General features: G+C 37.7%; 1 protein-coding gene and 1 non-coding gene across 2 annotated transcripts in view; one reads left to right on the top strand and one right to left on the bottom strand.

Annotated features, from left to right (window-relative positions):
• GPC6 (glypican 6) overlaps positions 1-22723 on the top strand; it is a 1076681-nt gene that overhangs the window by 589973 nt on the left and 463985 nt on the right. The gene's annotated exons all lie outside the window — the stretch shown is intronic.
• On the bottom strand, positions 1742-1905 carry LOC114235849 (U1 spliceosomal RNA). The gene has a single exon (XR_003621936.1). It is a non-coding gene; the product is annotated as a U1 spliceosomal RNA (small nuclear RNA).

Here is a 22723-nt window from a genome sequence, read left to right as displayed (position 1 = left end):
TTAATTTTGTATCCTGCTACTTTACCAAATTCATTGATTAGCTCTAGTAGTTTTCTGGTAGCATCTTTAGGATTCTCTATATATAGTATCATGTCATCTGCAAACAGTGACAGTTTTACTTCTTTTCTGATTTGGATTTCTTTTATTTCTTTTTATTCTCTGATTGCTGTGGCTATAACTTCCAAAACTATGTTGAATAATAGTTTTGAGAGTGGACAACCTTGTCTTGTTCCTGATCATAGAGGAAATGGTTTCAGTTTTTCACCATTGAGAATGATGTTGGCTGTGGGTTTGTCATATATGGCCTTTATTATGTTGAGCTAAGTTCCCTCTATACCTACTTTCTGGAGGGTTTTTATCATAAATGGGTGTTGAATTTTGTTGAAAGCTTTTTCTGCATCTATTGAGATGATCATATGGTTTTTCTCCCTCAATTTGTTAATATGGTGTGTCACATTGATTGATTTGCATATCTGGTAGAGCCCTTGCATTCCTGGGATAAACCCCACTTGATCATAGTGTATGATCCTTTTAATGTGGTGTTGCATTCTGTTTACTAGTATTTTGCTGAGGATTTTTGTATCTTTGTTCATCAGTGATAGTCCCCTGTAGTTTTCTTTCCTTGTGACATCTTTGTCTGGTTTTGGTATCAGGGTGATGGTGGCCTCGTAGAATGAGTTTGGGAGTGTTCCTCCCTCTGCTATATTTTGCAAGAGTTTGAGAAGGATAGGTGTTAACTCTTCTCTAAATGTTTGATAGAATTCACCTGTGAAGCCATCTGGTCCTGGGCTTTTGTTTATTGGAAGATTTTTAACCACGGTCTCAATTTCAGTGCTTGTGATTGGTCTGTTTATATTTGCTATTTCTTCCTGGTTCAGTCATGGAAGGCTGTGCTTTTCTAAGAATTTGTCCATTTCTTCCAGGTTATCCATTTTATGGGCATGTAGTTGCTTGTAGTAATCACTCATGATCCATTGTATTTCTGCAGTGTCAGTTGTTACTTCTCCTTTTTCATTTCTAATTCTATTGATTTGAGTCTTCTCCCTTTTTTTCTTGGTGAGTCTGGCTAATGGTTTATCAATTTTGTTTATCTTCTCAAAGAACCAGCTTTTAGCTTCATTGATCTTTGCTATCATTTCCTTCATTTCCTTCTCATTTATTTCTGATCTGATCTTGATTTCTTTCCTTCTGCTAACTTTGGGGTTTTTTTGTTCTTTCTCTAATTGCTTGAGGTGTAAGGTTAGGTTGTTTATTTGAGATGTGTCTTGTTTCTTGAGGTAGGATTGTATTGCTGTAAACTTCCCTCTTAGAACTGCTTTTGCTGCATCCCGTAGGTTTTGGGTCGTTGTGTTTTCATTGTCTTTTGTTTCTAGGTTTTTTGTGTTTTTTTTGAAATTACCTAATTTAATTTTTTTTTGAATTTGTTTGTTTATTTATTTTTGGCTGTGTTCAGTCTTCGTTTCCATGTGTGGGCTTTCTCTAGTTGTGGTGAGCAGGGACCTCTTACTGTTTCGGCTTGTCTCGTTGCGGAGCACAGGCTCGAAACGTGCAAGCTCAGTAGTTATGGCTCACGAACCCACTTGCTCCGCGGCATGTGGGATCTTCTCAGGGCTCGAATCCATGTTCCCTGCATTAGCAGACAGATTCTCAACCACTGCGCTGCAGGAGAAAGCCCAGCTCAAATGTTTTTACGCTTTTCATTCAGCTCAACTGGTCAGCTCTATTATTAAACACCAATTGCTGGGGGAAAGCGTGCACGCAGTCCCCCACTACCACAAATTATGCAGTCGAGTTTCCCCCATTTGGGGAAATCACAGGCGTCAGCACACTCGCATTGCAATGAGTGAGCCTCGTCCTGGGAAAACCACCTTCATGATCATGGTATCTCCCCTGCCAGGTAAGTATATCTAGGTATTTTTTGATTTCCTCTTTGATTTCTTCAGTGATCTCTTGGTTATTAAGTAGTGTATTGTTTAGCCTCCATGGGTTTGTATTTTTTACAAATTTTTTTCCTGTAATTGATATCTAGTCTCATAGCATTGTGGTCGGAAAAGATACTTGATACGATTTCAATTTTCTTAAATTTACCAAGGCTTGATTTGTGACCCAAGATATGATCTATCCTGGAGAACGTTCAATCAGCACTTGAGAAGAAATTGTATTCTGTTGTTTTTGGATGGAATGTCCTATAAATATCAATTAAGTCCATCGTGTTTAATGTATCATTTAAAGCTTGTGTTTCCTTACTTATTTTCATTTTGGATGATCTGTCCATTGATGAAAATGGGGTGTTAAATCCGCTACTATGATTGTGTTACTGTCGATTTCCCCTTTTATGGCTGTTAGCATTTGTTATGTTTTGAGGTGCTCCTATGCTGGGTGCATAAATATTTACAACTGTTGTATCTTCTTCTTGGATTCATCCCTTGATCATTATGTAGTGTCCTTCTTTGTCTCTTGTAATAGTCTTTATTTTAAAGTCTATTTTGTCTGATATGAGAATTGCTATTCCAGCTTTCTTTTGATTTTCATTTGCATGGAATATCTTTTTCCATCCCCTCACTTTCAGTCTGTTTGTGTCCCTAGGTCTGAAGTGGGTCTCTTGTAGACAGCATATATACGGGTCTTGTTTTCGTATCCATTCAACCAGTCTATGTCTTCTGTTTGGAGCATTTAATCCATTTACATTGAAGGTAATTATCGATATGAATGTTCCTATTACCATTTTCTTAATTGTTTTGGGTTTGTTATTGTAGGTCTTTTCCTTCTCTTGTGTTTCCTGCCTAGAGAAGTTCCTTTAGCATTTGTTGTAAAGCTGGTTTGGTGGTGCTGAATTCTCTTAGCTTTTGCTTGTCTGTGAAGGTTTTTATTTTTCCATCAAATCTGAATGAGATCCTTGCTGGGTAGAGTAATCTTGGTTGCAGGTTTTTCCCTTTCATCACTTTAAATATGTCCTGCGACTCCCTTCTGGCTTGCAGAGTTTCTGCTGAAAGATCAGCTGTTAACCTTATGGGGATTCCCTTGTATGTTATTTGTTGTTTTTCCCTTGGTACTTTTAATATTTTTTCTTTGTATTTAATTTTTAATAGTTTGATTAATATGGGTCTTGACATGTTTCTCCTTGGATTTATCCTGTATCAGACTCTCTGTGCTTCCTGGACTTGATTGACTATTTCCTTTCCCATATTAGGGAAGTTTTCAACTATAATCTCTTCAAATATTTTCTCAGTCCCTTTCTTTTTCTCTTATTCTTCTGGAACCCCTGTAATTCGAATGTTGGTGTTTTTAATGTTGTTCCAGAGGTCTCTAAGACTGTCCTCAATTCTTTTAATTCTTTTTTCCTTATTCTGCTCTGCAGTAGTTATTTCCACTATTTTATCTTCCAGGTCACTTATCTGTTCTTCTGCCTCAGTTATTCTGCTATTGATTCCTTCTAGAGAATTTTTATTTTCGTTTATTGTGTTGTTCATCATTGTTTGTTTGCTCTTTAGTTCTTCTAGGTTCTTGTTAAATGTTTCTTGTATTTTCCCCATTCTATTTCCAAGATTTTGGATATCTTTACTATCATTACTCTGAACTCTTTTTCAAGTAGACTGCCTATTTCCTCTTGTTTGGTCTGGTGGGTTTCTACCTTGATCCTTCATCTGCTGTGTGTTTCTCTGTCTTCTCATTTTGCTTAACTTATTGTGTTTGGGGTCTCCCTTTTGCAGGCTGCAGGTTCGTACTTCCCATTGTTATTGGTTATTTTTGCCCCCAGTGGCTAAGATTGGTTCAGTGGATTGTGTAGGCTTCCTGGTGGAGGGGACTGGTGCCTGTGTTCTGGTGGATGAGGCTGGAGCTTGTCTTTCTGGTGGGCAGGAACGCGTCCGGTGGTGTGTTTTGGGGTGTCTGTTACCTTATTATGATTTTAGGCAGCCTCTCTGCTAATGGGTGGGGTTGTGTTCCTGTCTTTCTAGTTGTTTGGCATGGGGTGTCCAGCACTGTAGCCTGTTGGTTGTTGAGTGGAGCTGGGTTTTAGCATTGAGATGGAGATCCCTTGGAGAGCTTTCACCATTTGATACTATGTGGAGCTGGGAGGTTTCTGGTGGTCCAATGTCCTGAACTCCCATCTCCCACCTCAGAGGCACAGGCCTGACACCTGGCCAGAGCACAAAGACCCTGTCAGCCACATGGCTCAGAAGAAAAGGGAGAAAAAAAGAAAGAAAGAAAATAAAAAGAAATAGTTATTAAAATAAAATTTTTTGTAAATTATTAAAAATAAAAAATTAAGAAGTAATTAAACAAAAGAAGAAAGAGAGAAAGAAAGAAGAGAGCAACCAAACCAAAAAACAAATCCACCAATGAAAACAAGGGCTATAAATTATATTTAAAAAAAAAACAGACAGACAGAACCATAGGACAAATGGTAAAAGCAAAGCTATAGAGACAAAATCACACAAAATCCACCACCTCAACTTTGGGATGATTTGTTGTCTATTCAGGTATTCCACAGATGCAAGTGCATCAAGTTGATTGTGGAGACTTAATCCGCTGCTCCTGAGGCTGCTGGGAGAGATTTCCCTTTCTCTTCCTTGTTCGCACAGCTCCGGGGGTTCAGCTTTGGATTGGCCCCGCCGCTGGCTGCGTGTAGGCCGCCTGAGGGTGTCTGTTCCCGCCCAGACAGGACGGGGTTAAAGGAGCAGCTGCTTCGGGGGCTCTGGCTCACTCAGGCCGGGGGGGAGGGAGCGGTACAGAGGAGGCGGGGCGAGCCTGCAGCGTCAGAGGCCGGCGTGACGTTGCAGCAGCCTGAGGCGCGCCGTGTGTTCTCCCGGGTAAGTTGTCCCTGGATCACGGGACGCTGGCAGTGGCGGGCTGCACAGGCTCCCGGGAGGGGCGGTGTGGAGAGTGACCTGTGCTCGCACACAGATTTCTTGGTGGCGGCAGCAGCAGCCTTAACGTTTCATGCCCGTCTCTGGTGTCTGCGCTGGTAGCCACGGCTCGCGCCCATCTGGAGCTCGTTTAGGCGGTGCTTTTAATCCCCTCTCCTCGCGCACCCGAAACAATGGTCTCTTGCCTCTTTGGCAGCTGCAGACTTTTTCCCGGACTCCCTCCCGGCTAGCTGTGGTGCGCTAACCCCTTCAGGCTGTGTTCACGCTGCCAACCCCAGGCCTCTCCCTGCGATCCGCCCGAAGCCCGAGCCTCAGCTCCCAGCCCTGCCCGCCCCGGCGGGGGAGCAGACAAGCCTCTCGGGCTGGTGAGTGCTGCTCGTCGCCGAGCCTCTGTGCGGGAATCTCTCCGCTTTGCCCTCCGCACCCCTGTTGCTGCGCTCTCCTCCGTGGTCCCGAAGCTCCCCCCCTCCGCCACCCGCAGTCTCCGCCCGCGAAGGGGCTTCCTAGTGTGTGGAAACCTTTCCTCCTTCACGGCTCCCTCCCAGAGGTACACAAGTCCTGCCCTATTCTTTTGTCTCTGTTTTTCCTTTTATCTTTTGCCCTACCCAGGTACGTGGGGAGTTTCTTGCGTTTTGGGAGGTCTGAGGTCTTCTGCCAGCGTTCAGTAGGTGTTCTGTACGAGTTGTTCCACATGTAGATGTATTTCTGATGTATTTGTGGGGAGGAAGGTGATCTCCGCGTCTTACTCCTCCGCCATCTTGAAGGTCTCCTAGGTTGTTATATTGAATGTTTTAAAATAGCCCTTTTGTTGTTACCCTAGAGACTGCCGTCATAGGCCAGGTTTAGATGAAAACTCATGATGCAGGTCAGGACCATTTTGTACTTTTGCTGTACAAGCTCATCTGTGCATATGACCTCTATGCATGACCTCCATCAGTAATTTATACCAGATTGCTTCAACACATAGCACATTACAACTGGGTTTGTAGTTTTCGGCTCTATTTTTTTCTTAATGTTTTGCTTAGGAAAAGTTATATTTTGTGGAGAAAAAGTTGTCTTATTCTTTTCCTCTCTTACATAATCCTCATTCTTTCTGGAATTTTCTTTTTTTAATACTAATAAAAGAGACTCGGTTTCTTGAACACTAAGTTTTTGTTGTTGTTAGTTTTGCCATAGTTTATTTGTAGTGTCACACTAGTAAGGCTTGTTAAGAAATACTAAAATTACCAAAAAAAAACCCTGAAGTATGGACGTATCTGTAGAAATACAAAGAACTAGCAAAAAAAAGCATTAAAATATAAAAGTAATATTAACCACCACAAAAGCCATGTTCCCAAGTGCTATTGATGATTATGCTGCTGTTCAGTTTAACTGCCCTAGTACTTTAATGTTCATAATGTACATTGCTATGTGTGTTTTACTATTCAAAATGTACTTAAAGTTGGAATCTGGAAAAAGCAAACTCTGCTGATGTCATTATGCTTAGTGTTTTATTCTGTGAGTCAATGGCCAGCAAGAATTTTTCCCGTTGTTTCAGATTTCGGTGAGGTTACTTTGTTTGGTTTTCCCTCTCTATATCTCTATTAACATCTGAACCTCAGGAGAAATTACCTTTCAATTGGTAATTGTACCTCGGCCCTGCCATATGCTGACACTCCTTCATAGCCCTGCATTGTTCAGAGAAAGATTTGCCAAATCAAGTTGCCCCTGCAAAAGCACAGCTCCAACCACCGTTCAAGGCAACGGTTTGGAACAATAGAAGCTCTCCAAGAATTTTGTCTCCATACAATTTACTTAAAATTAGTTGCTTTTTGAAAACATGTACACCTTCTCTGTCAGCCATTTATATGCGTATATATATATATTTTTTTTTTTCTTTTTTCATAATGACTGTGCTAAGCCATCCCCGTATTTTAAAAAAGCGTATGTATAAGTCACACTGATGTTTGGCCTAGAATGAATCTAGACGTGTGAGGCCCCAATACAGGCGCTCCAAAAATACTTATAGTGGTAATTTCCTGCCTGATTTCCTACAAGGAAAATGATGGCACTTTGAAAATCAGAGAGCTATATTCTCACTTAAACTTTTGTGAGCTTTCTATATTATTCCATGCTCAAATATGGGTTTAATAATAAGGAAACAAACTAAATGCTTTGTTATTCTGGACCGGAAATTAAACATTGGTCTCATGTGATCTCTCCGATTCTGTAAATACTTATTTGTCTGTTTTAAAATTCATTTTGCTATTTAGTTATGCTAATAACTAATTTGCAATAAAAAGCAAAAGAAAACATTAGACACAATCAACATTTTTTGCATAACATAACCCAGTTTTTATATATAAAGTGCACGTGTTAACGTAATCACATTATAGATATCAAGAAACGGACAGGTAGATACAAGAGTTCATATAACTCACTCTTCTGTAATCTGCTTTTGTCACTCAACAACGTATCATTAACCTCTTTGTATTTTCATAAATCAAAATCTAGTTTGAATGATGGCTCTTAAAAATCTATACTGTATAGTGTTCTGCTAAAGAAATGCCTCTTCATAAGCTACTCAACCTTTTCCCTATTAATTGGATAGTAAAACTGTTTTCTGTTTGCTATTATAAACATCACTCTGATAATGATCCCTGTACAAACATGTTTGAATGCATCCATAATCATTTCTTCAGGAAAAATTCCTAAATGTAAATTTGTAACTATAAAATGTGAAAAATATATACTATATTAAAGGTTTTTAATGCATATTGTTGTAATGCTCCTCAGTTTGAGAAATAAGCAAACTTGTCAATGCTGGCTATGCCAATTTTTTTGAGTTTTGGCAGTCTGTCAGAAAGAAGTGTCTTGATTTGATTTACTTTTTTAAAAAAAATTACTAATGATGTAGAAATATCTTAAACAATCTATTCATTCCTCTTTTGGTTGCATTAGAAAATTCAAGTCATCGTATTGGGTAAAGGATCATCTAGAATTTGCCTAAAACATAAATTACTCGGTCTTTTTCTGGCCCCCTTTAAATCGGCTCTTTCTCATACTCTATTTGTGCAATGATTAGTTGAACATGCGTACAAGTGTTAATTTATATATATATTCTGAGTTTTTTACTAAAAATTTTGTTACTAAATATTCTTTACTAAAAATATTCACTTTATTTTGAAGTAGTTCAGTACTTTAGGAATTCTTGTTTATTCATCACACATATCACCTTTCCTTTTCAGCTTGATGTATTGTACAAATGCGGTAAACATTTATTACATTCGATAGAAAGTTGATCAGAACAACTCAAGGGCTGAGCTCTCGTTCTAGAACCTCTTCTAGGTCAACAAGGCTATTTTCACCCCTTTTGCAGTCAAGTTGTCCAATGAGTTTTGAAGCAACCTAATGTTACTGTTATTCAGCTGTTTCTGTTACTCGCCCACAAGGATCTCATGATACACATTGTCAAATGCCATGAAGAAATCAGTGTCTGGTAGAAAATGATTAAAAAAAAAAAAAAAGAGCCTAAAGACCTGGACTTTCTTTCCTCACTTCCACCCTTTACTGACTGCTTAATTTCCTTATTGAGATTCTGCTGTCATCTCTAAAACAGAGGGCTTCCCTTAATTTATTTTTTCTATCATTTTTCTATTTTAGCAGCAGAACTCAATCTTTTTTTCCCAAAATCCAGGATACAACTCTTCCACAGAGGCAGTTTTCAGTAACCTTTATCTGAGTCCTCTTACTTTTTCTTCAATCCAGGACACCTGTCCATGTGCAGCTCACATAAATATCAGGTATTTTAGACAGGAAGACAGACTCAAGGGTGGCACTTATTGGGTGCCTTCGACGGGAAGACAAGCACCACACACACTTTCTGGTTTACTGTGATGACACCACCCCTCAATATTTAATTGAATTAATATTTTTTGGCTTCTTCTGGACAACTAAGTGTTTGCTGCATATGTTTACCTTTAGATTTCTGGATTTGGGGGTATCCTTGAGACATCTACTAAGCTATCATATTCCTTAGGCTTCGTCTTTGGTCATAATTCTTCAGCTTGCTGCATGGCCCCCAACCATAAGCCAAATAGGAAAATCAATCTCACATCTTTTTTTTTTTTTAATTATTTTTTTATTTTCATTTATTTATTTATGGCTGTGCTGGGTCTTCGTTTCTGTGCGAGGGCTTTCTCTAGTTGCGGCAAGTGGGGACCACTCTTCATCGCGGTGCGTGGGCCTCTCACTATCGCGGCCTCTCTTGTTGCGGAGCACAGGCTCCAGATGCGCAGGCTCAGTAATTGTGGCTCACGGGCCTAGTTGCTCTGCGGCATGTGGGATCTTCCCAGACCAGGACTTGAACCCGTGTCCCCTGCATTGGCAGGCAGACTCTCAACCACTACGCCACCAGGGAAGCCCCAATCTCACATCTTTAAAAATTAAATTAAAATGGTTTTGTATGACTTGTAGCTATTGGCAAAAGTGGAAGTTATCATTAACAGGACACAACATTCTTTCTATGAATATTCTAATCTGTAGTTACTCCAAGCTCTGAAAGCATTCCAAAAGAGAAGTTTCACGCTTGTTTTAATAGTGACTTGATCATGGGATTAAGGTGTATGAGGCCTCCCAAGATGACTAATGCAGACATTAACTTCCTTATTACTTTGTAAGTTCTTTATAGTTAAAGCTCATATATCTCATATATACTCATCAAACTATTTTCCACCCATCTACTATATCATAGCAAAATTTTAAATGCCTATATAATAAAAATAAATCTATCCTATGTATTTATAGATAGTTACGTGAAATAATTTTCATCAAGGTTGTAATAACACTGTTCCATGCCTTATTTAGTATTTATCCATAACACCGAGTTTACTTGGCCATTGATTCTTTTTTTTTAGATTATAGCTGGCATTATGATAGGTGTTACATTGAATCTTCAGATCATTTTGTGAAGTAGTGCCAGTTCAGCAATGTTAACTCTTCTTTATAGTAATCTTTTTATTTATTTACTTATATTTATTTTTAGCTGTGTTGGGTCTTCGTTTCTGTGCGAGGGCTTTCTCTAGTTGCGGCAAGCGGGGGCCACTCTTCATTGCGGTGCGCGGGCCTCTCACTATCGCGGCCTCTCTTGTTGCGGAGCACAGGCTTCAGACGCGCAGGCTCAATAGTTGTGGCTCACGGGCCTAGTTGCTCCGCAGCATGTGGGATCTTCCCAGACCAGGGCTCGAACCCGTGTCCCCTGCATTAGCAGGCAGATTCTCAACCACTGCGCCACCAGGGAAGCCCTGGCCATTGATTCTTATGAGAGGAGATTGGAGGTGGTGGTTTTGCCCTCACATGAACTCCTTGACTGATAAATTTGTAGCTTCCATTCACCTTCACAAACAGTCTCATAGGTTGAGAAAAGAAAATGCCATCAAAGATCACCAATTTATATTAATGCAATCATATTTGGGACTATACATAAAAATTCAAATCGAACCCATTTTTTAATGACTAGTATATAAAGTGATGTGTTATCTTGGTCTTCCATTTGAACTCCCAGTTTTTGATTTATGATAATCTTATTCTGAAATATCTACTTTTCAACCATCCTCTGGGCAATATTTTTAAGTTACTGAATGCATATAGAGTAACTTATAACCTTCATAATGTTGGTAGAAAGCACTTCCTCTTTTAAGACATACTCTTCCACACCAACCTCTCACAGCAAAAAATATATATATATATAATGTTAGTAATGTTCACACAAGAGTTTTTACCATGAACCCTGCATGAGTTTGAGGCTGTGCTGTGCAGTCATCTGTCAGGCTTTATGAGGTACATAGGTTACAGAAATAGAAGCACATTACAAACATAATGTGTCTTCATTCTGGCTATCAGTGTGGTTAGTCTCTAAAGAATTCTTTAAATTAAATGGAAGTCTTGCTTGGGAACTGATTCAAGTAAAAAGAGTAGCAATAGAAAATGCATTTTAATTTTTAATATTTTTCTTCCTTTAGTATTTCACACCCCCGATCCCCCCATCAACCTATTTGATGGCGAGTTCATTTATATAAACCATGACGTTTTCCAGAGTTGTTTAAATAATGCTACATCTTGTTTTTTTCTATGAAACCAATTAACTACTCTGAACTCCACATGCTACCTTAAAGACAATATTATGGAAAAGTAACTGGCTTTTACTATTCTGGAAAAAGCGATTCCCTATCACAGCATAAACACCCACAGGTATGATCTGATGAATGGATTCAAGTTTGATATTTGAACTTTATCAAATGATCTAAGACAGCTTTCAGGGGGAGAAAATATTTCCCACCAAACTTATAAAATACATTTTTTCCCGGACAGACATGGATAAATATTGTAGAGTAGGAAAAAATGTTTAATCCATACAGACTTTTTTTCTACCTTTAAATTAATGGTACCTTATTGGAGTAATCCCCACACAAGTTGAGTTTTAAAGAAAACACAAGAAGTCACATTTTTTAACCTTTAAAATTTTTTTTAGACTTCGATCATTTCTTGCTTGTTTACAAAATCAAATGGCTAGTATGAACTTCAACAAGCCAAAAGGGAAAATAGAGTCTCCCAAAACTTTGAAAACAATTTTTCCCCAGAAATAGATAAAAATTGTATAGCAGGAAAAAATGTAGTTTAATATGTAAATGTTATTGCCCAGTATCAGAATAATGTTACCTAGAGACACAATCGCCATTAGAGTTTTAAATGAGACTCTGAAATGAATGTTGGGAATTCCAACAGAAACATACAAAAAAAGATATAAAAATATCTCTAGATGTCTATATGTAAGTCTAACATTTATTTAAAGCTCATAACCAATTATTGAGGCTGGGTAGAGTATAAGACTTGCTGTTCTTGCTTACAAAATTTCCCTACTCTTAAGGATTATTTTCCTTCAAGTATTAACTGTACTTCTTTTTAGCAAAATCATGTTTTCCCATTTAAGGAGCACACAGACATTTAAAATGTAATGGCAGCCTATCCCAATTAATGATTGAATAGTGCACCTCTTCAGATTCATCATAGAATTTTAAGTTCATTTTCCTCTTAAATGTTGAAAGCGTATATCCATGTGTTCCAGATTTATGATGTACTTTATTAAATGGTGCAGCATCTGCAGTGCGTCCTTCAGGGTGGAAAATATTCAGCTATGAGACACTCCCCTCATTCATTAAAACCATCCACCAGGATGGAGACTCAGCTACCAGATGACTGACTGCCTTTAGGGGGTACATATGTGATTTCCTCAGAAAATGCTTAATAGTGTACCTTGTCAAAAAGTCCCTCATTCCCCTTTTAATGTGTTTATTCCTTCACATATTTCAGTATATTTTTCCCATTGCCTACATCCATCCTTGCTTTACTTTCACTCATATAATCTAAAACTCTAGTATACTTTTCACGAAAATATAAGGAATACAACAAGCATAAACAGCAAAAGGATGGCTGAGGAGGTTTTCTATTATCCAAGGAATAGTCTTTGTTAATTTACTGTAATTAAAAAAAAAAAATACAACCAAGCATTTCAGACTGTCTTGGCCTCTAAAAGTCAAGCGATTAAATGAGCATTTGGAGATTAGTAACTGTCTTATTGCATTATATGGTTCTGTTTCTTAATAATGACCTGAATTTGAGTTCAGAATGCCCATTTATTCATTCAACCCTCATTATATGTATTGATCATTGTATTGACACCATAATGACATTGACATAATGTAGAAGACAGCACAGTCCCTGCTTATAGTGGGAAAAACAGACATTAAACAAATAATTATAAATATACTCATGTTACAAAAAGGAAAATGGCATGTGTTAGGAAAGCATATGAAAATCTAGAGTCCACACTTGCCTTGGTGATCTTTCCTTGAAGCCTAAATGGATGAGAGTGGGTGTGAAGCCTATTCTGGTCTAAAGCACGAGATGGAGTCTAGTCCTGTACTTAAACAAATTAATCAGCAGACGAACCAGTTTGACTTAAGAGGTGCCCAAACCAGCAAAATATCCAGATCAATTTCCAAACCTCATGAGTGCTTTTTCCAAATCTCCAAACTGTCTTTGTCTCTGTTGTGAAGGCAGTAAAATCTGTTGTTTAAATGTTATCTGAGAGACATTTTCCTCAGCTATAAACCAATGGAATTGAATAGATTGTGGAAAAAATGTGGCCAAGTTTTATGTAAGAGAGACTGAGATTACGCAGGACAGCAGTGAGTGTGTGTGTGTGAGTGTATTTTGTTGTTGTCATTTTATCTCTAATACCTATCTTCTGCTTTGTCATCACCTGTGTTTCCCAGGTGCAAAAATGTACGTAACCATAGTCTTCCATTAGCTCCTTTTTTCGGGGGAAGTATAGTTTGAGGGTCCTGCCGCCTAGTCTGTAGTGAGAAGCATACAGGTTTGGGGGAAGTTCCTGCTGTATAACAATTTGTCTATTACACCATCTCATCAGTTTAGATCAAGTTTCCATTGCAGTGGGCTAGGGGAGTTTGTGGCAACAGATTCTGAAGGCATCAGCTTCCAGATCCTTTGAGACTTCAAGCATTACTGTTGTATTCATTATACTGAATGGAAGTAAGTCTCTTGTGCCATGTTTCTTTACCCCTTTGGGAAATGTATGCTCCCCTCAAGCTCCCTGATATAATTTATATGCTTTGATGACTTCTGGGCAACCAGTCAAATTCATTCCTTCACCGTCAGTCAATCAGCCATTTAATCATTCTTTCTTCCATTTATCCATAATTTTGAACACTAAATATTCATTGTGTTTAATGCTGTGCAAAAAAATACTTCATAAGATCCCTAACATGGAGCTTGCCAGCTTGTAGGGCAAGCTCCTAGACATGTTTGACAAGGAAGTTAAGTAACGAGTGTATACTAATTATATAGGGCAGTACAAAAATGACTCAGATTTAGTGGCCAAGATCACTGTGACTTGGAGTGATCAGAAGCAAAAGTTAAACGTGAGTGAAGCAATCTGATTCTTGAAGGATGGGTGAAAGTTACATGGAGAAGAAAGAGAGGGAATTCCATGGAGGGATAAAAATTTGCAGGAAAACTTGAGTTGGGCATATTCAGGAAGCAGAAATATAAACAAATATGGTATATATTACCTGGAATATGTTAGATGCTTAATGAAAGAATGAGTAAATGCATGCGCATAAACAGGAACTGGAAGAAAGTTTAGAAGGGGGGATGGTTGGCAGTAAAATTTTAACTGAGAAGACTTCATAAACAACATGATTGACGGAGAGCTATAAGATAATAAAAAGGCCTGAAGAGGTCATTTCACATACAATCCAAAACAACCAGTTTTCATCTGCCATCAGTTTTATTTGTGTCTGTCAAGGTCTTGGAGGAAATGGAAATTCAAATTATTTATCTAGTGAATATAAATATTAGGACAACATGTGTTAATTAAGGAATGTTTATCAGGCAACAACACTTCAAAAACATGTTTCCGATTATATGGAAGTTACAGGTTAATCAAGTAGTTTAGAAAATAATAAATTAGATAATTTTACAGGTTAAATAGTATTGTCAGCCCCTCACAGTCGCACTAATGCATCAATTTTACTTCTGAAAATAATTTGTGTAGTCATACAAATTGCTTCACCTTCAACTTTCAACTATGAATCTGAGATTGCTGATGAAATTTGTGTCCTAAGGCTCCCTTCATTTTCCTGAACTATCTGTATGATTTAAGTACTTGCTTATTTTTTTAAAGTGATTTAAGAATCTTTAGCACTCAATTAAAAATCATTATTAACTCTCAGACTTAAAAAAATTAATGGCATCATGAATCATAATTAAGCCTTCTAGTTTTGGGTACATAAAAAGGCAAACATTCAGTTGGCCTCTTTCATATCTATTTTAGATGCTCTAGTGATTCATTTTTCATCTTTCTCACAATTTTTTTTTAAATCTTTTTTTTATAAATGTATTTATTTAATTTATTTATTATTTTTGTCTGTGTTGGGTCTTCACTGTTGCATGTAAGCTTTCGCTAGTTGCGGCGAGCAGGGGCTACTCTTCGTTGCAGTGTGCAGGCTTCTCATTACAGTGGCTTCTCTTGTTGCGGACCATGGGCTCTAGGCGCGCGGGCTTCAGTAGTTGTGGCTCACAGGCTCTAGAGCACAGGCTCAGTGGTTGTGGCACACGGGCTTAGTTGCTCCATGGCATGTGGGATCTTCCCGGACCAGGGCTCGAACCTGTGTCCCCTGCATTGGCAGGCAGATTCTTAACCACTGCGCCACCAGGGAAGCCCCTTTCTCACAATTTGACTCAAATTTCTGGGCTCTTTTTCTTTCTATTGTTGATTCTCTAGGGATGTGAAATTTTTTAGTGATAAAACAAAAATGACTTGGAAACACATGAAAACGTGGACTGTATTTTTGAATGAAAACATGCTGTACCCCCTGCGACCATTTTATAACTCTTCTGTAAAGAAATGACCAGATGTTTAAAAATAGAAAGTTGGCAAATCTTTTACTCTTCCCTAACCTTTACATTTTTCTGCTGCTATTTGATCTGAGTCAGAGCGTTGTGATCATAACTTATGTATTCAGAAGTATTATGCTGATTTTCCTCACAAAGGTTTTGTTTACAGAAAGTTTCTTTATGGTTTTTGGTAAAACTTGGATACTGTATAAAAAGGAACGCAAAAGTGGTATCAGCATGCAAAAATATTAAGGGCAAATAAAGATGGTGTGGGAAAAAGAAAAATATGTTTTTAAATCCACTGTAAGCTGGATTGTAATGAGCAAAGTATCAGAGAGGAATCCCTGCTGGGGAATTGTGAACATTATTTTAAGAGGAAGAAATCCCATATGGTACAACTGGTTTTTTGTTAGGTTGGACCCTGTTCTTGGTCATAGGTAATGAAAAAAGCTCATCCTGGTCTTTTTTTCTAAAACTCCTATCCCAAATATTCATTTGACAAGAGAAAAGAAAGATGTCTTTCTTGAGATAAAGGTCTTAGCAGATTTGTTTTATTTTTGTAAGTTTTCAAAATTGATCAAAAAGACTTAGTGCCACTGAACTGTACAGTTAAATATGGTTAAAATAGTATGTTTTATATTATGTGACTTTTACCGCAATGAAAAAAAATTATAAAAAAAAAAAAGACTAGCCAACAGTGTCTTAGACTTTCTTGCTAAGGATCCCAACATTGATTTCTCTACTTAGAAGTCCATCCTCCAAATCACCTGAAATATGTACTCTATCACCGGAAAACTAGTGCTAGGATCATTTGTTTCAAAATATGGTAAGCAAAATAAAACAAAAAAGAAACCACATATGTCTAACTATTTCTTCCTCTGGACATAAGTATTATACTTCTTATAGCCACAACACTACTTTTTCCCTGAAGTGAAATTTTCTTTTTCATAAAATTCAAAAGATCATTTTAACTTTAGGGGTGGAAATTAGAGGAAAAACCCTGAGAATAAGCTTTTAAAATATATATATCTTTCAGTCATTTTTCACGCTTCTTTTGTTCTCAGGCCAATTGCTTAAAATTTTTAAATTATCTGGGTAAAAATTTGGTGGAGTAGAAGACCTCTTACTATTTAAGAACAAGATATAACCCTTTGATTTGTCCTTTTCAATGGCCCAGATAACTGTCCTTTTCCTTCTCTTCCTACACTAACCCCATAGTTTTGACCCATATTGTTTGGCATATCAACTGTTGCTTTTACCTGCTTTTCATTACAAGTAATTTTTCTCCTTTAGCTTTTCTAAACCATTCCTGCATCCTATCCTCAGGCTGCTCTGGAACTGCCAAAGGTATCCATTCAGTTGCTTGCAGCAATGCCAACTGCAAAGTTCCAGTTTACTCTTGTTAATGCTCCAGCATTCTGAAATGTGGTTGTCTTCCATGTCTCCTTCCACGTCTTTGCTTGGGCTGTTTATTGTAACATAAACTTTAAGAGCCAGAATTTTCTGTGTTTGAATTTCTATTCCTCTCTTTGGAAAATGACTTCTCTGAGCCTCTGCTGCTTATCTGTAAAAATTGGAGAAAATATTAATACAAACGTTAATAATTTGTGGTGGGGATTCATTGAGATAATGCATATATAGTCCTTAGATTAGTGCTTGGGACATAATAATGAGTTTTCCACAAGTAGTAGCTGCTGCATGCCCTCCAGTCTACCTGCCACCACCAATCATTTTTAGGAATCCTACTCATCGTCCAAACCAAGTTTATTTCCCACATTCTCCATGAGCCTTTATGTGATCAGTTATTAGAACCACTCGTATGGCTTGTCCATTTTCTTTTCCTGTGTATAGTGTCATTCCCCCCAAGTAAATCACAAGGAAGAACACATCCTGTCTTTTAACACTATGCTTTGCACATTTTGTGTTGATTAATAGTTAAAAGTGATACTTGTCATAACAGTTTACCAGCGTTGTCCAAGCAGAGAATATGGATGGCAGTGGACTAACCAAACAGCTGTTACAGGATGAGCTTAAGTTCAGTGAGCAGAGGAGGTTTATACAAACCACCTCGGAAAATGGACCAGAGCTCTGGAATGCTGGGAAATCACCACGTCTGACAGATTACAGTGGATGCAGTAAGCAGAAAAGGGACGGCTCATGTTAAGCAAAGATTTCGAGTAGATTATGAGGTTAAAGAGAACTGCAGATAGAAACAAACCTTGCAAATAGTAACTGCAGCTGCAAAGAAAAAGGGACATCTTTGTGAGAACTTATTGTGGTAAGCAATGCTGGTCATAAAACAGTCTTCAGCCTCATCTGTACAGCAAAGAGCTATCACATTAATGATGTGATCATCCCCAAAGGTTAGAAGACAATGCACAATGGTAGCCTATTATGATCTGTCAGAAGGAGAGAAAATAACGTTTTATTTTTGGAATGGTCTAGTAAAAATTTTATACTCTTTGGAATGGTAATACATTTTTTAAATTTAAAAAGTTTAATGTCATTATCTTTGAAATTTGTGTTAATTTTTCTAAGAATTCTTTTTTTTTTTTTGTCTCTCTGGATAATGAGGGAAAACTTTTTGGGTGTATCTTTCCCTCTTTCCAATTGTAGGATGTATAGGAGTGACTATTTATTTAGAAACCACTTGGTTTAGTGGAAACAACCTTTGTGCTGAGCTCCACAGGGAACTGGATTCCAATCAAAGTTTTGCCTCTTATTGTATATTCTTGGATAAGTAGTTTAACCTTAATAAACCTCTCCATTAAACCTTATAGGGCTATTTCAGTGATTAGTCATGCCATATAAAAAAAAAATGCCATAGGAGTACCTAACCCATATCAGGTACTTGAGAAAAGTAACTATTATTATAATCTGAGGTAATAAGAGATTCATTAATTTTCCGGCCAGTCATACTGGTAAAAAGACTAGAACAAATTATAATTAATTCACTATAATTATTTCAGGAACCACAGTTTTCTAAATAAGGATGTCAGGTTTTAGGGTCAAATGCAGTATTTGTTAAACTCACATCTGATTCTGAGAAATATTTATTTGATTGGATCAAGTAAGAAGATAGAAGCTAATTTAAGGAATAAGCATATTTTGGAGTTTGGTTTCACCCCACAAAAGTATGGACGGAAGACAAATAGCTGCTTTCTCTCTTCAGTATTAGGAGAGAATAATCCAATATGAGGATAAGTTTTTAATGACCTAATGAATGAATCCAGCCAGGAGTTCTGAATTCTGTGTTTTAAGCCAAGACTGACAAATAAGAGTTGAAATAAGCAGGAAGAGACCTAGACAAAGAGAACAATAAGGAGTGAAAAATCAAAATGAAGGACCAAGAAGGTCCATGGAGGACCTCACCCACAGATGGTGATTTTGTAAGGGATGGTTTATTCTTCTGAGAGGATATCAGAAAATTAGAAATCAATAAATATTAGATCACTCACTTTTTGTTTGTTGATATTACTTCAAAGACTGTTACTATTAGAAATCTTTGGTTGCAAGCAACAGAAACCAGTTTGTTAGTTTTAACAGGCAAAAAGGGAATTTATTGTAAGGATCCAGGGGTGTTCCATTACCTCAGGGCAAGACTGTAGCCTGGCTCCTGAGACAAAGAGTTTCTCTCCCTCTCTCTCCCTCTCCCTCCCTCTCTCTCTCTCTCTCTGTCTCTCTCTCTCTCCCCCCCCCACTCCCTCTACTCCCTCTCCCCTCCCCCAATCCTCCACTCCCCACCTTCCTTCTCTCTGTGGATCGTCACCATCCTGTCATTCTTGGTTTTGGCAGATCATCTTTCTCAATTACTCAATCCACCTACTGGAAAATGCCATAGTGCTAGATTCCATATCTTCTGTCTTTAATAGACCAGCTTTTACTACTGTTGGACACATACAGTTCCAATTCCAAACTCCCAGAGAAGGAACTCCAATTTGCCAAAATTTTCACTGCATATACTGAACAACTTACTGTATTTAAGAATCAAATGATATTGATAGAACAAATGCTGATGACACTGTCTTGCAGAGAGCTCTTCATTTACAAATTTGCTACTCAGTGGTCTAAATCCAACACTTATGAAGATCCCACCAAGATTATCACTGTATGTGACACAAAGCTTTCCATGGATAATATCCTTTTTCAGTGAAAATTATCGTCATTACCAGATACTTATTTAAGGCAATTGAGTCACCATATTGATGTTTTCTTCATATAGAAAAGCTTTCAGATTAAATTTACAGGTAAGACACAGAAAGTACAGAGGGAGAGGGTGTGTGTTTGGATGGCTTTTACATCTCCAGCCCCACCTCTCATTCCACTTTAAGTATCTTTGTTCTCCCATGTAACACTCCAGACTTAAGAACCATATGCCAACATGGTGGTGAATAAAACTCTGAGAGATAAAATGAAGGATTTGCTGGTAGATTTTAAAAAATCAAAGAGCTGATTCTAGTACGGCTTCTTTTTCTGACTAGGAGATATGTATAGACTCTCCACTCTCTTTTTAGTTTACTAGTCAATTTGTTTTTAGTGATTGTCAAAAATTCATATTCAAAGACATATTTATTCAATATACATGTAGCTATAAGAGCAAGAGTTAATTTTCCAATTTTTTTTTTAATAAATTTATTTAGTTAGTTAGTTTTGGCTGTGTTGGGTCTTCGTTTCTGTGCTTTCTCTAGTTGCGGCGAGCGGGGGTCACTCTTCATCGCGGTGCGCGGGCCTTTCACTGTCGCGGCCTCTCTTGTTGCGGAGCACAGGCTCCAGACGCGCAGGCTCAGTAGTTGTGGCTCACGGGCCTAGTTGCTCCGCGGCATGTGGGATCCTCCCAGACCAGGGCTTGAACCCATGTCCCCTGCATCGGCAGGCAGACTCTCAACCACTGCGCCACCTGGGAAGCCCTAATTTTCCAATTTTTGTCACAGTGATTTGGTGAGAGTACAGGGAGGAGAAATTAAATAAGAAGAATTAGACAATTCCTTTTTAAAAGAAAATAAAAATCTATAAATTCCTTGAAGGAAATTTAGGGTTTGAAATGATAAGATCTACAACCCTTCAATTCGTAAGAAGAAATGCCTCCAAAGGAATGTGCTCAGAGACATGCTATAATCCTTTATTTTATTTAAGTTTCCTTAATAATAGTATTTAGCAACCCAAAAGTCTCTCATTATTCTAACACTTCACTGACCTAGAAATCTTGTTGGTATAATATGGTGCAGAAGTAGAATTTTCTCCTCCATTTTTGATGGGCTATATTGTGGTGTTATTCAGGTTTTTGTCTAATTCTAGTTCTCCACCTAACTTTAAAGGCATTTGATCTGTACTCCTTAATCAATGGTTGTTAGAAAAGTATAGTTTTTTGAATAGTTGATTTTCATTACTCTCTACAGAAACACCTATGGTTGGAATTTTCCTCTATCAAATAACACTTGGATATCACTGCAGTCTTTATCTTTATTAAGATTTATAGATGAAGACATAGACAAAGATTAGTAACTTGTTCAAGGTCATTCGGGAAGGGAGAGGAGGATCAGACTAAATCTAGACCTTTGAGGTTGTAACTCTATTTAGTAACTACATCAGACCTAATAGATTTACTTGCCTACAGATAAATAATCAATATCAGAATTAAGAAATAATTTGCAGCTCTATCTGAGTGTATGGCAGCAATTCCTTCTCAAATGTAAGTTTACAAGAATAACTGTCTTAGAGAAGAAACAAAAATATATGAAAACCTTGGGTGAGAGGCTGAGATCGGTTGTACAGAGTGAAAATATAAGGAAAAAAAAAAAAATCTTATGACCCAAGCAGATTTTCTCCATAAAGATTAGCCATTTTAAAAGTTTTATCACAGCAGTTTGAAGCCACAGAGATTTCTGCCTAAAGATGAAGGAAGATTAACCAACTATGACCAACAGTTCAGCCAATAACTCAGATTAAAACACAAAGGAATAAATTGCAGGCTTCATAAATACTTTCAGTATGTCAAGGTCAGATAAGGACCAGGGTCTGAATAGAAATGCTTTTGGAAGCCTGAATAGTTATGATACTATGTGATTAAAGCACAAATGAGGTCATGTACTGTATTTGGGAAGTGACAGATCATGTTCTGATTAAACTGCAGAGTCTCTGGGTAATTCAGTGAATAAATCTACAGCCAATGTGAAATGGAGGCTGAAAAGCAACTGTAGCCCCATGGGTTTCCCTTTGTGTTTGCAGCATTTACACTTGTTTGTGTTTGCAGTAATAAAATAATGGTGCTGACAATGACGGTGATCCTAACTATTTCCCTCTAATGCTTTCGTTTTCTTCTTAGATCTTACCGCTACCTGAGCCATGTATCTATATATTAACTGTCTTTCCCACTAGAATAAAAGTCTTACAAAGGCATGCACTTGAGTGTTATGTTCACCTTTATGTTTTCAGAGCCTAGGGCCGAGGCTGACATGCAATAAATTTCTGCTGAATGAATGAGTGAAACTTGTGCTTTTTTTGGAGAAATATAAGTGTGTTAGCCACTTAAAGTCTGGTAGGAGTCCTCTGCAAAGAAAATGCTAAAATAATTTTTAAAACACATGGTATTCAAATCAAAACATAAAATATAATATTGACCTTATTCTGGAAGCCTATTATTGAGAATTGAGCAAGTATGAATATTACATCACTTTCATAGAACACTGTGGGCTTGATAAGTGAAGAAAAGTAAGAAACATAATGAAAAGCAGAAATGAAAGAGCAGAAAGTAGCACTGTAGTTATTAGTTTCATTGAAAAAAGAAATGGTGACTATTAAAAAAAGAGAAGCCTCAATGGAAATTACTCTTGAGAAAACTATGAGTAACAAATGGGACTTTCCAGCTGATCCAGTTCTCACAATAAAGTCCATTGTTATCATTGTATCTGATCAAGTCCTGTTTGAAAGGTCTGACCCCTCTTAAGGAGGCTTCAGATATCAGTGTCACCCCCTTTGATTTGACCCAAGAGAGCTCAGGTATATTGAATGGAAGTGAAGGGGTTTTAGGAAAAAATTCTTGAAGTCAAACTTCTTAACTTTTGGTTTAGAAGCAGCTTTACACACAAAGTGACTTTCAATCTGCCTTTCTGAGGCTTCCCAGTTTCCATTTCCAGAAGGATATTGTGTATGATTTCTCCTCTATCTCTGTCCATCTCTTATCTCCAGTTCTATCATTCAACAGTGTAGTTTCTCCTACACCCTTTGCCTGTACCAGGATGAGGGTATAGCAGGTTTCACTGAAATTTTTGTATGTCAGTTTTTTGAGGAATACAGGGACAGAATCAACAATAAAGCTAGAAGAAAATTTTATAGCTGGTGTGTGTGTGTGAGAGTGTTTGGAGTTTTGTAGGGGTGGAGGAAGGGGAGAGGGAGAGATTGGT

The sequence above is a fragment of the Balaenoptera acutorostrata genome, chromosome 18, assembly GCF_949987535.1.
Source record: "Balaenoptera acutorostrata chromosome 18, mBalAcu1.1, whole genome shotgun sequence".
NCBI classification, from domain to species: Eukaryota; Metazoa; Chordata; class Mammalia; order Artiodactyla; family Balaenopteridae; genus Balaenoptera; species Balaenoptera acutorostrata.
The sequence above is the reverse complement of the archived record's forward strand: the minus strand, read 5'-3'. Positions and strand labels throughout refer to the sequence as shown.